Source organism: Esox lucius, chromosome 6, assembly GCF_011004845.1.
Source record: "Esox lucius isolate fEsoLuc1 chromosome 6, fEsoLuc1.pri, whole genome shotgun sequence".
NCBI classification, from domain to species: domain Eukaryota; kingdom Metazoa; phylum Chordata; class Actinopteri; order Esociformes; family Esocidae; genus Esox; species Esox lucius.
Window position 1 is genome coordinate 14,478,584 of NC_047574.1, and position 13,982 is coordinate 14,492,565.

At 39.9% G+C, this 13,982-nt stretch overlaps 1 protein-coding gene across 2 annotated transcripts in view; it reads left to right on the plus strand.

Annotated features, from left to right (window-relative positions):
- The window catches only part of atrnl1a (attractin-like 1a), a 247,344-nt gene that overhangs the window by 11,830 nt on the left and 221,532 nt on the right, over positions 1 to 13,982 (plus strand). The gene's annotated exons all lie outside the window — the stretch shown is intronic.

Consider the following 13,982-nt stretch of genomic DNA (forward strand, 5'->3'; position numbering starts at 1 on the left):
ACTTCGACATGACGCCTTGGCCACACCAAATGCTTCATTGCATATGCGTAACAATGGAAGATCTGTCATTTCCAATGAACAAGTGCATTATGATGCGAAGACGTATAGCACTATGCATACCCTCTATGGATGCATCGTGTTTGGGGTGTTGAATGCGTTGGATTTTTCCTACTCCTGCACCAAAACGTGTGCGGTAATTAAACCGGAAACTGTCAATTTATAGATAAGTTATGAATCTAATATCATCCAAAAGGCATTATCAGAACAGAATTGAGTAATTGAGTAAATATTTTGTAAATATATAAAAAAATAAAAATAATAGTATGGCCTACATAATTGTAATTGTAATGACTAAAGCAAACCAAAAGCTACCAAATACAATGCTCTATACACACTCAAACTACCTATACAGCTTTTGTAGCTAGAACAGTTTGTATGTAGCTAACAAGTTATCCCCAGGTGGCAGACATGCAAGCTGGCAAATGTGCAGGCCTGCCGAGTGATTTGTGTAATTCTGGGATATCCGAAATCGCAATAACTTATTTATCCTCTTTCTTTCCTGTCATATATCAATGTTGTCATTGTATGAGTGTTTGATTGGTTAACAAGATAAACACTGTTCATTGGTTGACATGGGCGGTGGGCGTTCATGAGTTCAACAAATTTCTACTTTTGGCGCCTCAACCTGCAAGTAAGCGTGCACAGAAAGCAGCACTGCTCGTAGTCTGCTCGCAATAACTGAAATGGTTCACCACAAACGCGACATGCATCCACAGATGGGGTTTTATTTGGCGATTTTCCTGCCATCTTCACTTAGCTAGCAACTGTTGGACTGAAGGAATTATTCTCGTGAGCACATGTTTAAGCCCCTCCCAAGCAGTTAATTTGATGGGGGTAACATGTTTACTGACATTTTTTTAAAAAGAAAAACTTTTTCCCACCCCTTTGCAACAGAAATCCCATAGGTATGGCTAGGTTGAGTGTGACACAGTGTAAGAGTGTAAGAATCTACCGTAAGCCTACTCCACAGCTAGCTTGAAACGTTGCTGATGGGGCTATTGAATTGGTACCGTTTTCATAGGTCAAACAGATGGAATGTTGTCCAGAAGAATGTTGCGAAGCAAGAGTGGGGCCAAGGAACTGTCAATGGAAGCTACATTGTTATCAGCAGCATGTTGACATCGGTTTCGAGTCAGTCCCTGTCAACATATAAAATGCCACAGAGAGAAAGACTCTTCAAGATAAAAATAAAGCAGATGGGACCTAACAACCGGAACAGTGCATAAAAAGTGCTGCTGCATCAAAGGAAAGACGACAGGTGGAACCAAAATATACTTGTAATTTGGACCTGGTATGAAAATTCTGAATACTGTGTTTGCTCTGTGTTCTGTTCCATTCATCAGCTAGTGGAAAGTGCGGCCTATTGTAGATGAAAACAGGCAAAATGTTAGAGATGTCTTTCCGAAAACACAAGCTAGCCGAATGTTAGCAACACAAAGCAACAAACCCCCTTTGTATTAACCCAATACAACCTGGAAGTTGATATGAATTGACACATCAAAGCAAAATGGTTTGTGTCAAATTCTGTTGATCTTTTGAGCTGGCACTTAGTGAACATATCAAAATCGAAGAATCGGCTAACCCACCTGTGTTTAGAGGGCTTTATAATTTTGTGCCACCCGGACAATGCGACGAAGAAAAGGTTAATTCAAATTCAGCTACCGCTCTGTATTCTTGCCACCATGGATAGAAATTAACCAATCAAAAATCAGGCATGACGCAAAAGACTAATACAATAATGTATTTGGTTATATTCAAAGTCAAAGGGTTTGACCCCAGTGCATGTAACGTTAATGTAGTTTGAGAACACATCATTAATGTAGATCTTATGTCATAAATTATGGGATGCCAGTTCTTTAATAAAATTAGGAGGTGGCTGACGACAGTGGATAGAGATTTCTGTCAGTCCTGCTGCTTTAAGAGATTAAAACACAATGGAGTCCTAATTAAGAGCATATGTGATTTAGTCCACCACTGAGTTGAGAGGAAATTCTTATTATGGTCTGGCTGTGCTTCCACTGACCATCCCTCCAGTCTATCTTTCATAACAGAGGTCTAACTAAGAGACAGTTGTTGTTGAGTTAAATTGGATTAGTATGGGTTTGGGAGAATAATCCTAAATCAGTTATTAAGTGTAGAGGGACTGGAAGCCTGATGATGGAAATATCAGTGTTGTGGTCAGCCTTGAAGAACCTAGAAGTAGCCCTCCATCATGGTGCCAGGACACATCGATGTAACTCGGTCTGTGAATAATGTTAATCCTGACTAATGAGGTTGTCTCACTGTTTCTCTCTCATGTCACCTACATTTTTTTGTATAATTTATTGATAGTATAGTCATTGATATGTATTGGTGAAAAAATGTTTTGCCTTGTGTTCTGAAATTACTTAAAAAAGAAAAAGAACAGAAAAATGGCTCCAGTATCCAAAGTGTATGAGTTTATAGTGGTTATTTTGTATCTTCCACATATTTATATAAACGAGGCCCTATAAGGCTCAAAGAATTCCTTGTTCTTTTGTTTTGTTATTGTTTTGTTGTCTTGAGACTTTCAAATTTACGGATCATCCATAACATTTTAAGAAACCATTTATTAATATAGTTAGTAATACAGTAATTTAGTAGTAGTAACATAAGATGTTAACTTTGATGGAATGTATTTGACCAAAGCTTAAAGGTGGTGTGTAACATTAATTGTAACCCTTGATTTATTCACTTTTTATGTGATCAACATTTTCTCTCTGTCTCAAGAGTGTATTATAGGTTGTTGGGGTAAAACATAAAATAAAATGTAATTTTGGGAAGATATTTAGTGGACTGAATTTGGGTAATTTTGACAACATAAGACTGGATAACTATTGGACAAACACAGTGCTGGGTAATTCTACTCTGTAGGGTTGTGTGGTGCTTATGGGTGGACACAGCACATATATAGTGTATATCTTTTACTGGAATGCTTACATCTGTGCAGTCTTGTTCTGGCTTAACACTGTTTGGCTTTGTTTAGTTGGCTTGGGATGGAACGCCAGGATTGTCATCCTTTTTTAATGGGTGTGGTGCTCTTGGATACTGTCACCCTGGATAAATCACTTTACAATCATAACCCCATCATACAAAGCACTGTATGTACCTGGAAACAAATCAAAGGGTTTTTTAAACAAATGTCATTTCTGCTCCCAATAGCAGGAAACCCCTTCGTCCCCTTTTAAACTTTGACAATACAGTTTAGCAATGGAGTGACTTTGGGAACCATACCATAGGACTGGGCTTCCCAACTGTGTTCCTGGAGATCTACTGGCTTGTAGGTTTTCTCTCTTTTTACTCTAATTTACCTGATTCTAATAAATAGCTGGATGAGAACTTAACCGGGTTAGTCACAAATGGGGTCGAAGAGGAATCCTACAGTACAGGACAGTAGATAGCAGGAATTATATATGTAACTTGAAAAATGCAGTTATGTTCAGAATGAGGGTATCAGCAGTGCTTTTACATTCAATATCAATATATCCCAGTGCCATTGGTTCTTAATGACACACGATTATGTTCAGTGTCAACTCAGAAACTGGCCGCTAGAGGTAGTTATGAATGTATTCATAGTTAAATAGAGTGGTTGGTTGCTTTGGGCGTTGTGGTTGTATCCACAACAGACTTTCAGCCTGGTGGTTGGGAGTTTGTTTCCAGCAAGAGTGGAGACTTAGTTTTGTTGTGGATTTGTGTTGTCTAGACAGCCGTTTTTCTGTTTTTGGCACCTTACCCTTCATCCTAACCATAACCTGCGTACTGGGATGCCTAACCTTATCCGTAACCCAACCCTGACATTATTACTAACCCTAACCTCCGTACTGGGATGCCTAACCTTATCCGTAACCCTACCCTGACATTATTACTAACCCTAACCTCCGTACTGGGATGCCTAACCTTATCCGTAACCCAACCCTGACATTATTACTAACCCTAACACCAGTGCTGTCATACTGTCATGTCAACTGGTAAATTAACCTTAACCATTAGCCACAAATGTTATTTGTAATCTTTCATTTTGAATCGATTACGTTAATGACCAACGTAGTAGCATTAAGGACCAATAGCTCTGGGGATATGTTGATACCAATTTATGTTCGTATTGAACGTGATCAATGTTTACAAAATACTTCCATGCGAACACACTTCCTTAGAAGTGTGTTCGCATGGAAACAGATAATACTATACTACAAACAGATTATACTATTGTAAAATCAAACTCCACAGGATCTTTCCAAGCCCTCCTTTATGTAACAGATGTCATGCTGTAGATAGTGCTCTGATTCATAGCTTTTCCATGTGCACAAGCCTTTGTAACTATTGGTCTGGAATCTGTGAGTCTTGAATATCCTGGAGGTCCCAATTGACCCAAATCCACTTTAATCTTTTTGGGAACTTTAGAAACACTAAATGATCCAAGCCCCAAAAACATCTAATTTCTGACTGTCTCATTTCAGCCAATATCAAATCCATGAAAAAGCCCAATAAATAAATTATGGTTTAGCAAATTGGGAAAACAATGAATTGAATACAAGCTGAGTGGTAGTTTAAGAATATTTTATCAAATATTGAAGCCTATCCACTCCTACCTAGTTGTCAACACTAAGATGTTTATACTCTAATGTTAAAACAATAACACATTTTTCTATAAGGTATTCCATACTGGCTATTTATTTGTGTTCAATAAAAAATTATATTTGAGACTGTTGATAACCAGAGAACAATGCATTGAGGTGTTAGAGAAACACTTTTAATACCCTCCTGTGGGTCCACTAGGGGGTGTGTTTTTTGTTTCTATACACAGATTGGTGTAAGATATTTCCTGAATTGGGGAATCACTAGAGGGGAATATTGACCCACTGTACATTTCTGAATTTCACTTAAAAATAATTAACATAGCATTTGCTTATGTTTATAGAGATAAGAATGAGATTTTAACTTAAAATAATAAAGTTAAATTATATTACTATTTATGTTACCGCTGTGTTTTATGTTACCACTGTGTTTGTTGTTGAAGTAAATTACTTTTTTATTTCAGTGAATATTACTGCATGTTTACTGAATTACCAATATATTTTCCCTTTGTTTTCAAAATTCATGTTTCTTTTCAATATACATATATTAATATTAAACAAATGTTATTAAAATCAAAATACTACGGACATTTTAGACCATTTATGTCACACTGGATAGTTTAACACTAAATGGGAATTCTAGGAATATAATTACTCAATAAGGCATGATGGCTGGTGATATATAGTGACATACCAAACTCAGTGCAGTAACATTTTTCCTACCATAAAATGGATGACAAAAAATGTATTACAGTGAAATATATTACACAAAATGTACTGTAAAATACATTCCAGTAACTTTCAGGTTCATATTGCTGCCAGAAAATTCCAATTTTACAGGAAATTTTTTTCCGGTGTACTGTACACTGCCTTAGCCTATGTTGATCATAGTAACTATGCATATTTGTGACAATCCGTCTTTAACCATACACCTTTCATTTAACAAAGTCGTTTTTAAACAGACAACAACAGCGTTATACCGCATCTCTTGCTCTCTATTGGATGGCATTCATTTGGCACACTGACATATTGGTTCATGCTGAAAGTGTGTGGAGGGACTGGTTAGATGTGATTGTATTGACTTTAATCTGACCTTATTTTTTTTAAATAATGTTAAAGCAATGTGATTTTGCTTCCTGAGGTCTGCCATTACAGCTGCTGGACTGTGAGAAGTGTTGGAAAGCTATAAACATCTCTCTTCTTACTGCCCCCTTCATACTATCCTTTATGATCTTTATTACCAATACAGCCACGGATGCCAGCTCAGAGGGTCAAGGTTATTTACACAACGGGTCATTAATCTCATCATTGTCTTCTTGCTCATACACATATTTATGTGCACATACTCACACTTGTTCGCACACACCTAAACTAAACCTCACCCGTAATGGGCAAACTTAACTTTAAACCAAATTGTAACCATTTACGGAATTATAACCCCAAGCCTAAAAAAGGTAGTGTGAATGTGAGGACCAGCCTAAATGCCCTCACAAAATGTCCTCTAGTTCTCTCAGTAGGAGTATGATAAAACATCTGTCCATCTTCTCTAGCAGAAACAGCTAAAGGAGCACTGGTGAACAATGCAGTAGTCACCCACTGGGAATAATATTCATTTATCAGTGTCTATTTGCACGGCAGCAATGGCCTTGAGGAGATGGATGTTTGTTTGCGTTGTATGCGACTACAGTACCACATCTTTATAAAGGCTGTGCTACTGAAGCGGACTGGTCCTGTGCTGTCAGAGAAAACAGTTGTCTTGAACGGTGGACATTTTTCTTCTATTGAGGACATTGTATTACACTTGAGATGAGGTCACAATCAGCCGTCTTTGTCCACCACGCTGGATGTGTGTGTGTGTGTGTGTGTGTGTTTGTAAATGTGTCTGTGTGTCTATGGGGGTGGGGGTCTCTTGGTCTGTGAATGTTTTTACAATCTTTGGTTCTCTTAGTTGAACAAGTTTGGAGTGTTTATTGGTATCAAACAATAGAAAGTTGGGCACATAACTATTTCGTTTGAGTCACTAAATATATAACTATGGGTCTCTGCACATTTTATTTTTGTTTACCTTTATTTATACAGAGAATTCTACTGAGACCAAGGTCTCTATTACAGCGCAGCCCTGTAGTACAACAATAAAAAAACATACACGGTGGAAATAAAACATAATACACTGAACAAAATTATAAACGCAAGATTTTTGTTCTTGCCCCCATTTATCATGAGCTGAACTCAAAGATCTAAGACTTTCTCTATGTACACAAAAGGCCTATTTTTCTCAAATATTGTTCACAAATCTGTCTAAATCTGTGTTAGTGAGCACTTCTCCTTTGCCTAGATAATCCATCCACCTCACAGGTGTGGCATATCAAGATGCTGATTAGACAGCATGACTATTGCACAGGTGTGCCTTAGGCTGGCCACAATAAAAGACCACAGATGTCGCAAGTTTTGAGAGAGTGTACATTTGGCATGCTGACTGATGGAATGTCCACCAGAGCTGTTGCCCGTGAAGTGAATGTTCATTTCTCTACCATAAGCGTCTCCAAAGGCATTTCAGGGAATTTGGCAGTACATCCAACCGGCCTCACAACCGCAGACCACGTGTAACCACACCAGTCTGTGACCAGCCACCCGGACAGCTGCTGCAATAATCGGTTTGCATAACCAAAGAATTTCTGCACAAACTGTCAGAAACCGTCTCAGGGAAGCTCATCTGCATGATCGTCATCCTCATCAGGGTCTTGACCTGACTGCAGATCATCGTCGTAACCGACTTGAGTGGGCAAATGTTCACATTCGATGACGTCTGGCACTTTGGAGAGGTGTTCTTTTCACGGGTGAATGCCAGTTTTCACTGTACAGGGCAGTATGGCGTCGTGTGGGTGAGCGGTTTGCTTTACTTTGTGGATCGAGTGGCCCATGGTGGCGGTGGGGTTATGGTATGGGGCAGGCAAGTGTTATGGACAACGAACACAGGTGCATTTTATTTATGGCATTTTGAATGCACAGAGATACAGTGACGAGATCTTGAGGCCCATTGTTGTGCCGTTCATCAACGACCATCACCTCATGTTGCAGCATGATAATGCACGGCCCCATGTTGCAAGGATCTGTACACAATTCCTGGAAGCTGAAAACATCCCAGTTCTTGTATGGCCAGCATACTCACCAGACATGTCACCCATTGAGCATGTTTGGGATGCTCTGGATTGGCGTATACGACAGCCTGTTCTAGGTCCTGCCAATATCAAGCAAATTCGCACAGCCATTGAAGAGGAGTGGATCAACATTCCACAGGCCACAATCACCAACCTGATCAACTCTATGTGAAGGAGATGTATTGCACTGCGTGAGGTAAATGGTGGTCACACCAGATACTGACTGGTTTTCGGCCCCCCCAATACAGTGAAACTGCACATTTTAGAGTGGCCTTTTATTGTGGCCAGCCTAAGGCACACCTGTGCAATAATCATGCTGTCTAATCAGCATCTTGATATGCCACACCTGTGAGGTGGATGGATTATCATGGCAAAGCAGAAGTGCTCACTAACACAGAATTAGACAGATTTGTGAACAATATTTAGGAGAAATAGGCCATCCAGTTTTGGTTTTCGGCCTTGTCCCTTGCACACAGAGATTAGTCCGTATTGTCTGAATCTTTTAATATTGTTGACCATAGGATGATGAGATCCCCAAACCCTGCAATTTTACGTTGAGAAATGTTATTCCTAAATGGTGGCTCTATTTGCCCGTGCAGTCTCTCACAGAGTGGTGAACCCCTCCCCATCCTCACTTCTGACAGACCCATCCTCTCTGGAATGGATCTTTTAATATTAGTCATGTCACTGACCTGTTGCCAGTTGATCTAATTAGTTGTGTGATATTCCACCAGGTTTAGTTTTTTAGCATTACACAACTTTTTCCAATTTTTGTTTCCTCTGTCCCAACTGTTTTGAAATGTGTTGCCGAGATCAAACTCAAAGTTGGCCGTACAATTTTCAAGAAACAATGAAATGGCTCAGTTTTAACATTAGATATGTTGTCTTTGTGATATTTTCTATTGAATATAGGGTGTAAATGATTTGCACATCATTGCATTCTGTTTTTCTTTACATTTTACACATCTTCCCAAAGTTTTTGGAAACGGGGTTGTAAAAACATCAACCGATGTCAGTGTTTGATGTTTTTGTTTCAGAATTCTGCGGAATATTAATTTATTCTGAAGAACTTCTCTTTGAGTTTGCTTTATTCATGCTGCAACTGTAACCCTCAGAAATGAAAGAATATTAACCTCTCACTTAGTCTTACTTGAACCTTTTACTCTTCTCTCTTCCTCACATGAACGTGAACTGTGATCATGCTTTACCTCCATGAGATCACACGCTAGGTATATATTGTACTAGTACTAGATTAGTATGCGTGTTGCTTCTCTCCAATACCCATGCCCTCTAGTGCTAAGCTGTATTAATGAGTCTATCTGACTGGTCCTGTTCACCACTTCTATACTCTCATGTGGTCTCCCTGGACTCCCTGAATTTGTATGAAAGTCCTTGTGTAGAGTGGGAGGCTTTGATCAGGCCTTGGTAGATAGACAGGTCAGACAGAACTTTCTGAGGGGGGCATATGTGCTTAGAAGACAGAACTTAGAACAATGCCCAGGAAAGGAGAAACAAGAAACTGCTCATACCTTGAGCTGTGTGTGTTTGTGTGTAAGTGCGCACGTGTTTATGTTGTTAGTATTTCCAGTTTGAGAACCTATGAAAACAATGTAGATGAATGAAAGCATGCAGTGAGGAAAATTGGAACAATAGAAGGGGAGAAGGCAGTATGGCTGGGAAACTGACTCAGTTAGAACCGTAAGTGGCGAGTAACTCAACTATGAGTACAGCAAGTTTTAGTAGGGACTAGGAAAGGATGATGGAGGAACCTCTGCAGGATAATGGCTTCACTCCAATAAACCTGTGTCTTTTTTAGTGGACTGGATATTTTCATATCCAGAGGTCACTATGTATATCAGCTTCTTGTCACCACTTTATCGGATGTTTTCTCCTTCCCTGTCCTTCTATACTTAAATTAATGAAAGAATATAATTAAAGTGTTTAATGTTTAATAGCATGGAAATGACCCGTGCGCTCACAATATACATGTTACCTTTAAACTAATAGAATACATATTCATAGAAATAACAAAGTGAATGCAATGTGTATACATTTTGTCTGGGTAAATCATACCATGCTAAAACAATACAAAATGAGTTCCAAAAATGAAGAACTACTAAATGAAAACCATAAGATTCATTATTGTTATTGTTATTGTTATGAGGATCACCAGGGAATGGGTGAAAGCCCGGGAACTGAAAAATGAATTTTGGAACTTTGCCTTCAGGCCTTTGTACTGCAGCATCCCTGCATTGCCTTACCTCTACAGTAGAATGGAATCAGGGGTGTATGACATGGCCTGGTTTTCAGCCAGTCATCCCAGGATGCTGAGTAAGCCTTCGTTTAAACCTGTCCTCTCAAGTCCAAATCCGGGACATGGTATGCTGGCAGTGCCAGCGGGTACAGCAGATGGAGATTCAAATTTGCTCAGCACCGCCCCCGGGGTGGACAGGTGGAAGACGGACACGGCTGCCTTGCCTTGTCTTGCTTTAGCTAACCCTTGTGGTGCTGTAGGCCAAAAGTCTGCAAGCTTAATTGTGGCTGTTGGTTTGGGAGTGTGTTTCGCCTCTAGCGCCCGTGAAAGAGAGCGCTTCCTGTGTCTGGGCCTCTGCCGGTTGTAACGTCGAGGAATCTACAGACCTTGCTTCCAAAAATCAATATCGATTTCTTAAAGAGGCTGCTCAAACCAACTGTAGCCTACATGGGAGGCATGCTCTAAAGCATGGTCAATGCATGATTGAAATTTGCCAGAAAAAGAATAATATGCTTTAAGCTAGACGAGACACCACTCATGCCAACCGCAATGCTTGGTGTGCAGGCATTTTGGTTTGGTGAGCTTTGTTGCCTCTGGGCCTCGCCTCATTGAGAGAGTGAAAGAGAGATTGAGGGAGAGGAAAGAAGAAACATACACTGACAGAAGAAGAAAGGGGAGTGGGTTATTATACTCTTACTACCTGAGGGACTGGCATTTCGGTTTGAAGTGTGACAGGATTCACTCCGGCCGCTGTGACTGCGTCTGACTGCTACACACAATCAATTATTCACTCCGAGATGAATATTTCACAGTGGTTTATTCACCCTCCAATACCTCTACTCCTCTTTGCCATTTCATGTGTATCTGCTCTTGCAGAATTGTAAAAGGAGTGGAAGTACTTTGTTTAAGCCCTGCTAGTCTTCCTGTGTTGGATGGGAGCGTGCTTTGTTGCTGGGCCTTGCTAGACTGCCTGCTGCTGACGGTCTTCTGAAGCTACCTGGCTGTGGGTCTCACTTGTACTTTTCATTGTACAGGATGTTGTGGAAATGTACGTTAGCATTTTGAGTGGCTCTGCTTTTCAGGGGGCTGTCAAAGATATTTCAGGTCTCCATTAAAAATGAATGGGCCTCCATGCTTCGTCTTAAGTTGAGATGCACATGGGTAGTTCTGGTAGTATTTAATGCTTATGTGGCCCAAACCACTCTTGGCCTGAATGTGGCCAGATTGGCCCGACTGCAATCTAAAAATACTTTTTTTTTTTCACCATGTTCTTGAAATGTGCTTATCTAGGTTATGGGTTAAACAGAAATTATGAGCATACTTCTATATATTTAGATGTATCATTATTCTCTCTCCAGTCAGGGTCCAGCAGGGAATACTGTATATGAGGGCCTTTAATGTCTCCAGTATGGCTTTAGGTTTCCCTTCTATACACAGTGACCAGTTTATCAGGTAAACTCATCTACTGGGTCGGACGCCTTAGTCTCCAGAATGCAGGGGTATTGGTCCGTGCCATAGTATATTGTGATGACATGCGTTTGCTCCAGCGGATGGGTGTGCATTCCTGTTGTAAGCAAGTGTTTCATTCTCATCCCAAAGATGCTCTATTGAGTTGAGGTCCGGTGACTTGGCCGGGCAGTCTGAAATGGGTCCAGTGTTCGTGATCGTGTGCCCACGATTTTTTTTTGTGATAGGAGTAGAACCTAGTGTGGCGGTCGCTGCCCTACCCTAGTGAGGAGTGATGAGTTGTTCGATCCAAAATGTTGTTTGGCACACCACAGTACTGAATTTTTGAAAATATTGTCCAGCTGTTAACTTGCACAATTCGTAGCCATTCTCCCTCTCCCTTTCTCATGAGCAAACTGTTTACGCCTAAAGGAATGCCACGGACTGGGTGGATTTTGTTTTTGTAAATCCTGTCGAGCGCTGTTGTTTGTGAAAAGCCCAGGAGGGTGACTGTTTTATGATATTTGGAAACAGTGTGTCTGACACTGCCGATCATACGTTGTGGAGGTCACTCATTTTGCCCATTCTAATCTGCTATATATTGCATGGCCATGTAGCTCAATGTCTGTAGGAGTAATCAATTTATGTGAACAAAGTGGTGTACCTAATAAACTGTCCTTTGGGAAAAAGCAGTATTTGTTAGAAGGCCTCACTGAAATCAAACAGGGCTGCAATCTGTTTCTTTTAATCACAGGGAATCATCATGTTTGGCCTTCATCCAGCTCAGGTTACGAGTTGTGTAGTGTATCATTGTTTGGCCTGACTCAGACAGCCTGAGCAGAGTGTTTGTGTTTGTGTGTGTGTGTGTGGTTCATCTATCTAGGTTAATTATAAATTTTGTACAAATACAAGAGGAGTCCCAAGTCATGTGAATGTATGTTCTATGTGTAATATTTCTATGCATGTAATCCTACCTAATTGGAAAAAATCCAGGTAGATAATTTATGGAAAACAAACAGAAAACAAAATGTAGAGATGCTTCTAAAAGTCAACACGGTGTTACATTACCTAAAATGTGTCAGTGATTGTTTCATTTTATCTGAATACAGTACATTGCCCTGGATGCATGCAGAATTAACTAACTCTACGCTTGATAATTGACGTATGTTGTTTCTGTCAGTTTGTAGGGCTGTTCTGTTAATGCATATTCATGTTTGTACATGAAGGTTGTTAAGAGGTCACTGTTATTGTGGCGTCTGCATGATATGTTGTGGAATAAGGTAATTATTATTGTGGTGTCTGCCTGATATGTTGTGGAATAAGGTCATTGTTATTCTGGTGTCTGCATTATACACTATCGTTCAAAAGTTTGGAGTCACTTAGAAATGTACTTTTTTAAAAAGGTTTAAAAAAATGTTTCCATTAAAATAACGTCAAATAGATTAGATATACAGTGTAGACATTGTTAATGTTGTAAATTATTGACTATAGTAGATTGAAAAAGCAGATTTTCAGTGGAATATCTACCTAGGTGTACATAGGCCCATTATCATTATCACTATCTAGTGACTCCAATCTTTTGAATGGTAGTGTATGTTGTGGGATAAGGTCATTGTTATTAGGGCGTCTAGGCTACATAATATGTGGAATAAGTTAATTGTTATTATGACATCTACATGGTATGTTGTGGAATAAGGTTATTGTTAGTGTGGCGTCTACATGGTGTGTTGTGGAATTAGGTTATTGTTAGTGTGGCGTCTACATGGTGTGTTGTGGAATAAAGTCATTGCTTTATTTGTACTGTACTTTGTGAATAAGGGACAGTCACTGCTCAACCATTGATGGTCTGTGTCTTACACCCTAGACACACACACACATAAACACGCACATGCACACACACACACACACACACACACACACACACACACACACACACACAGTGTTGTTGCAGAGTTTGTTTTTCAGGCTGATGCTGAGGAGTGATGTGGCTGGATGCCAGTGTGACCACAGCCTCCCATCAGTGACAATGCTATGTCAGATAATGGGGACTTGGTGTACTTTGTTCCCCCATGTCAATGTCCTGGAGACATCAGCTCCTGGCTCTCCTTCAATATATTTCCATTTTGCCTCGCTACGTCAGGGTGACCAGAGAATAGCATTTTCAAATAGTCTCTCCAGGCAGTGGTTAGAGTAACGATTTCCCATAATACTGTTGTATTGTCTCGTTTGGTTTCAGTTTAAGTGATTGAGAAAGACATTGGGATGGTTGTTGGGCTAAGGACCCTGAATTCACATATCTGTCCCTTGATTCCTTATCTGAGATTAGGATGTCTTTCAATATGAACGCATTTAAGGAACACCACTGTTCCTTAACTCACACACCTTAAACAACACACACAGGAAATGGACATTAGCTGCACCACAGTGATGGTTTGAACTGATAGACGTTTATATGCACATAAAATGCTGCAG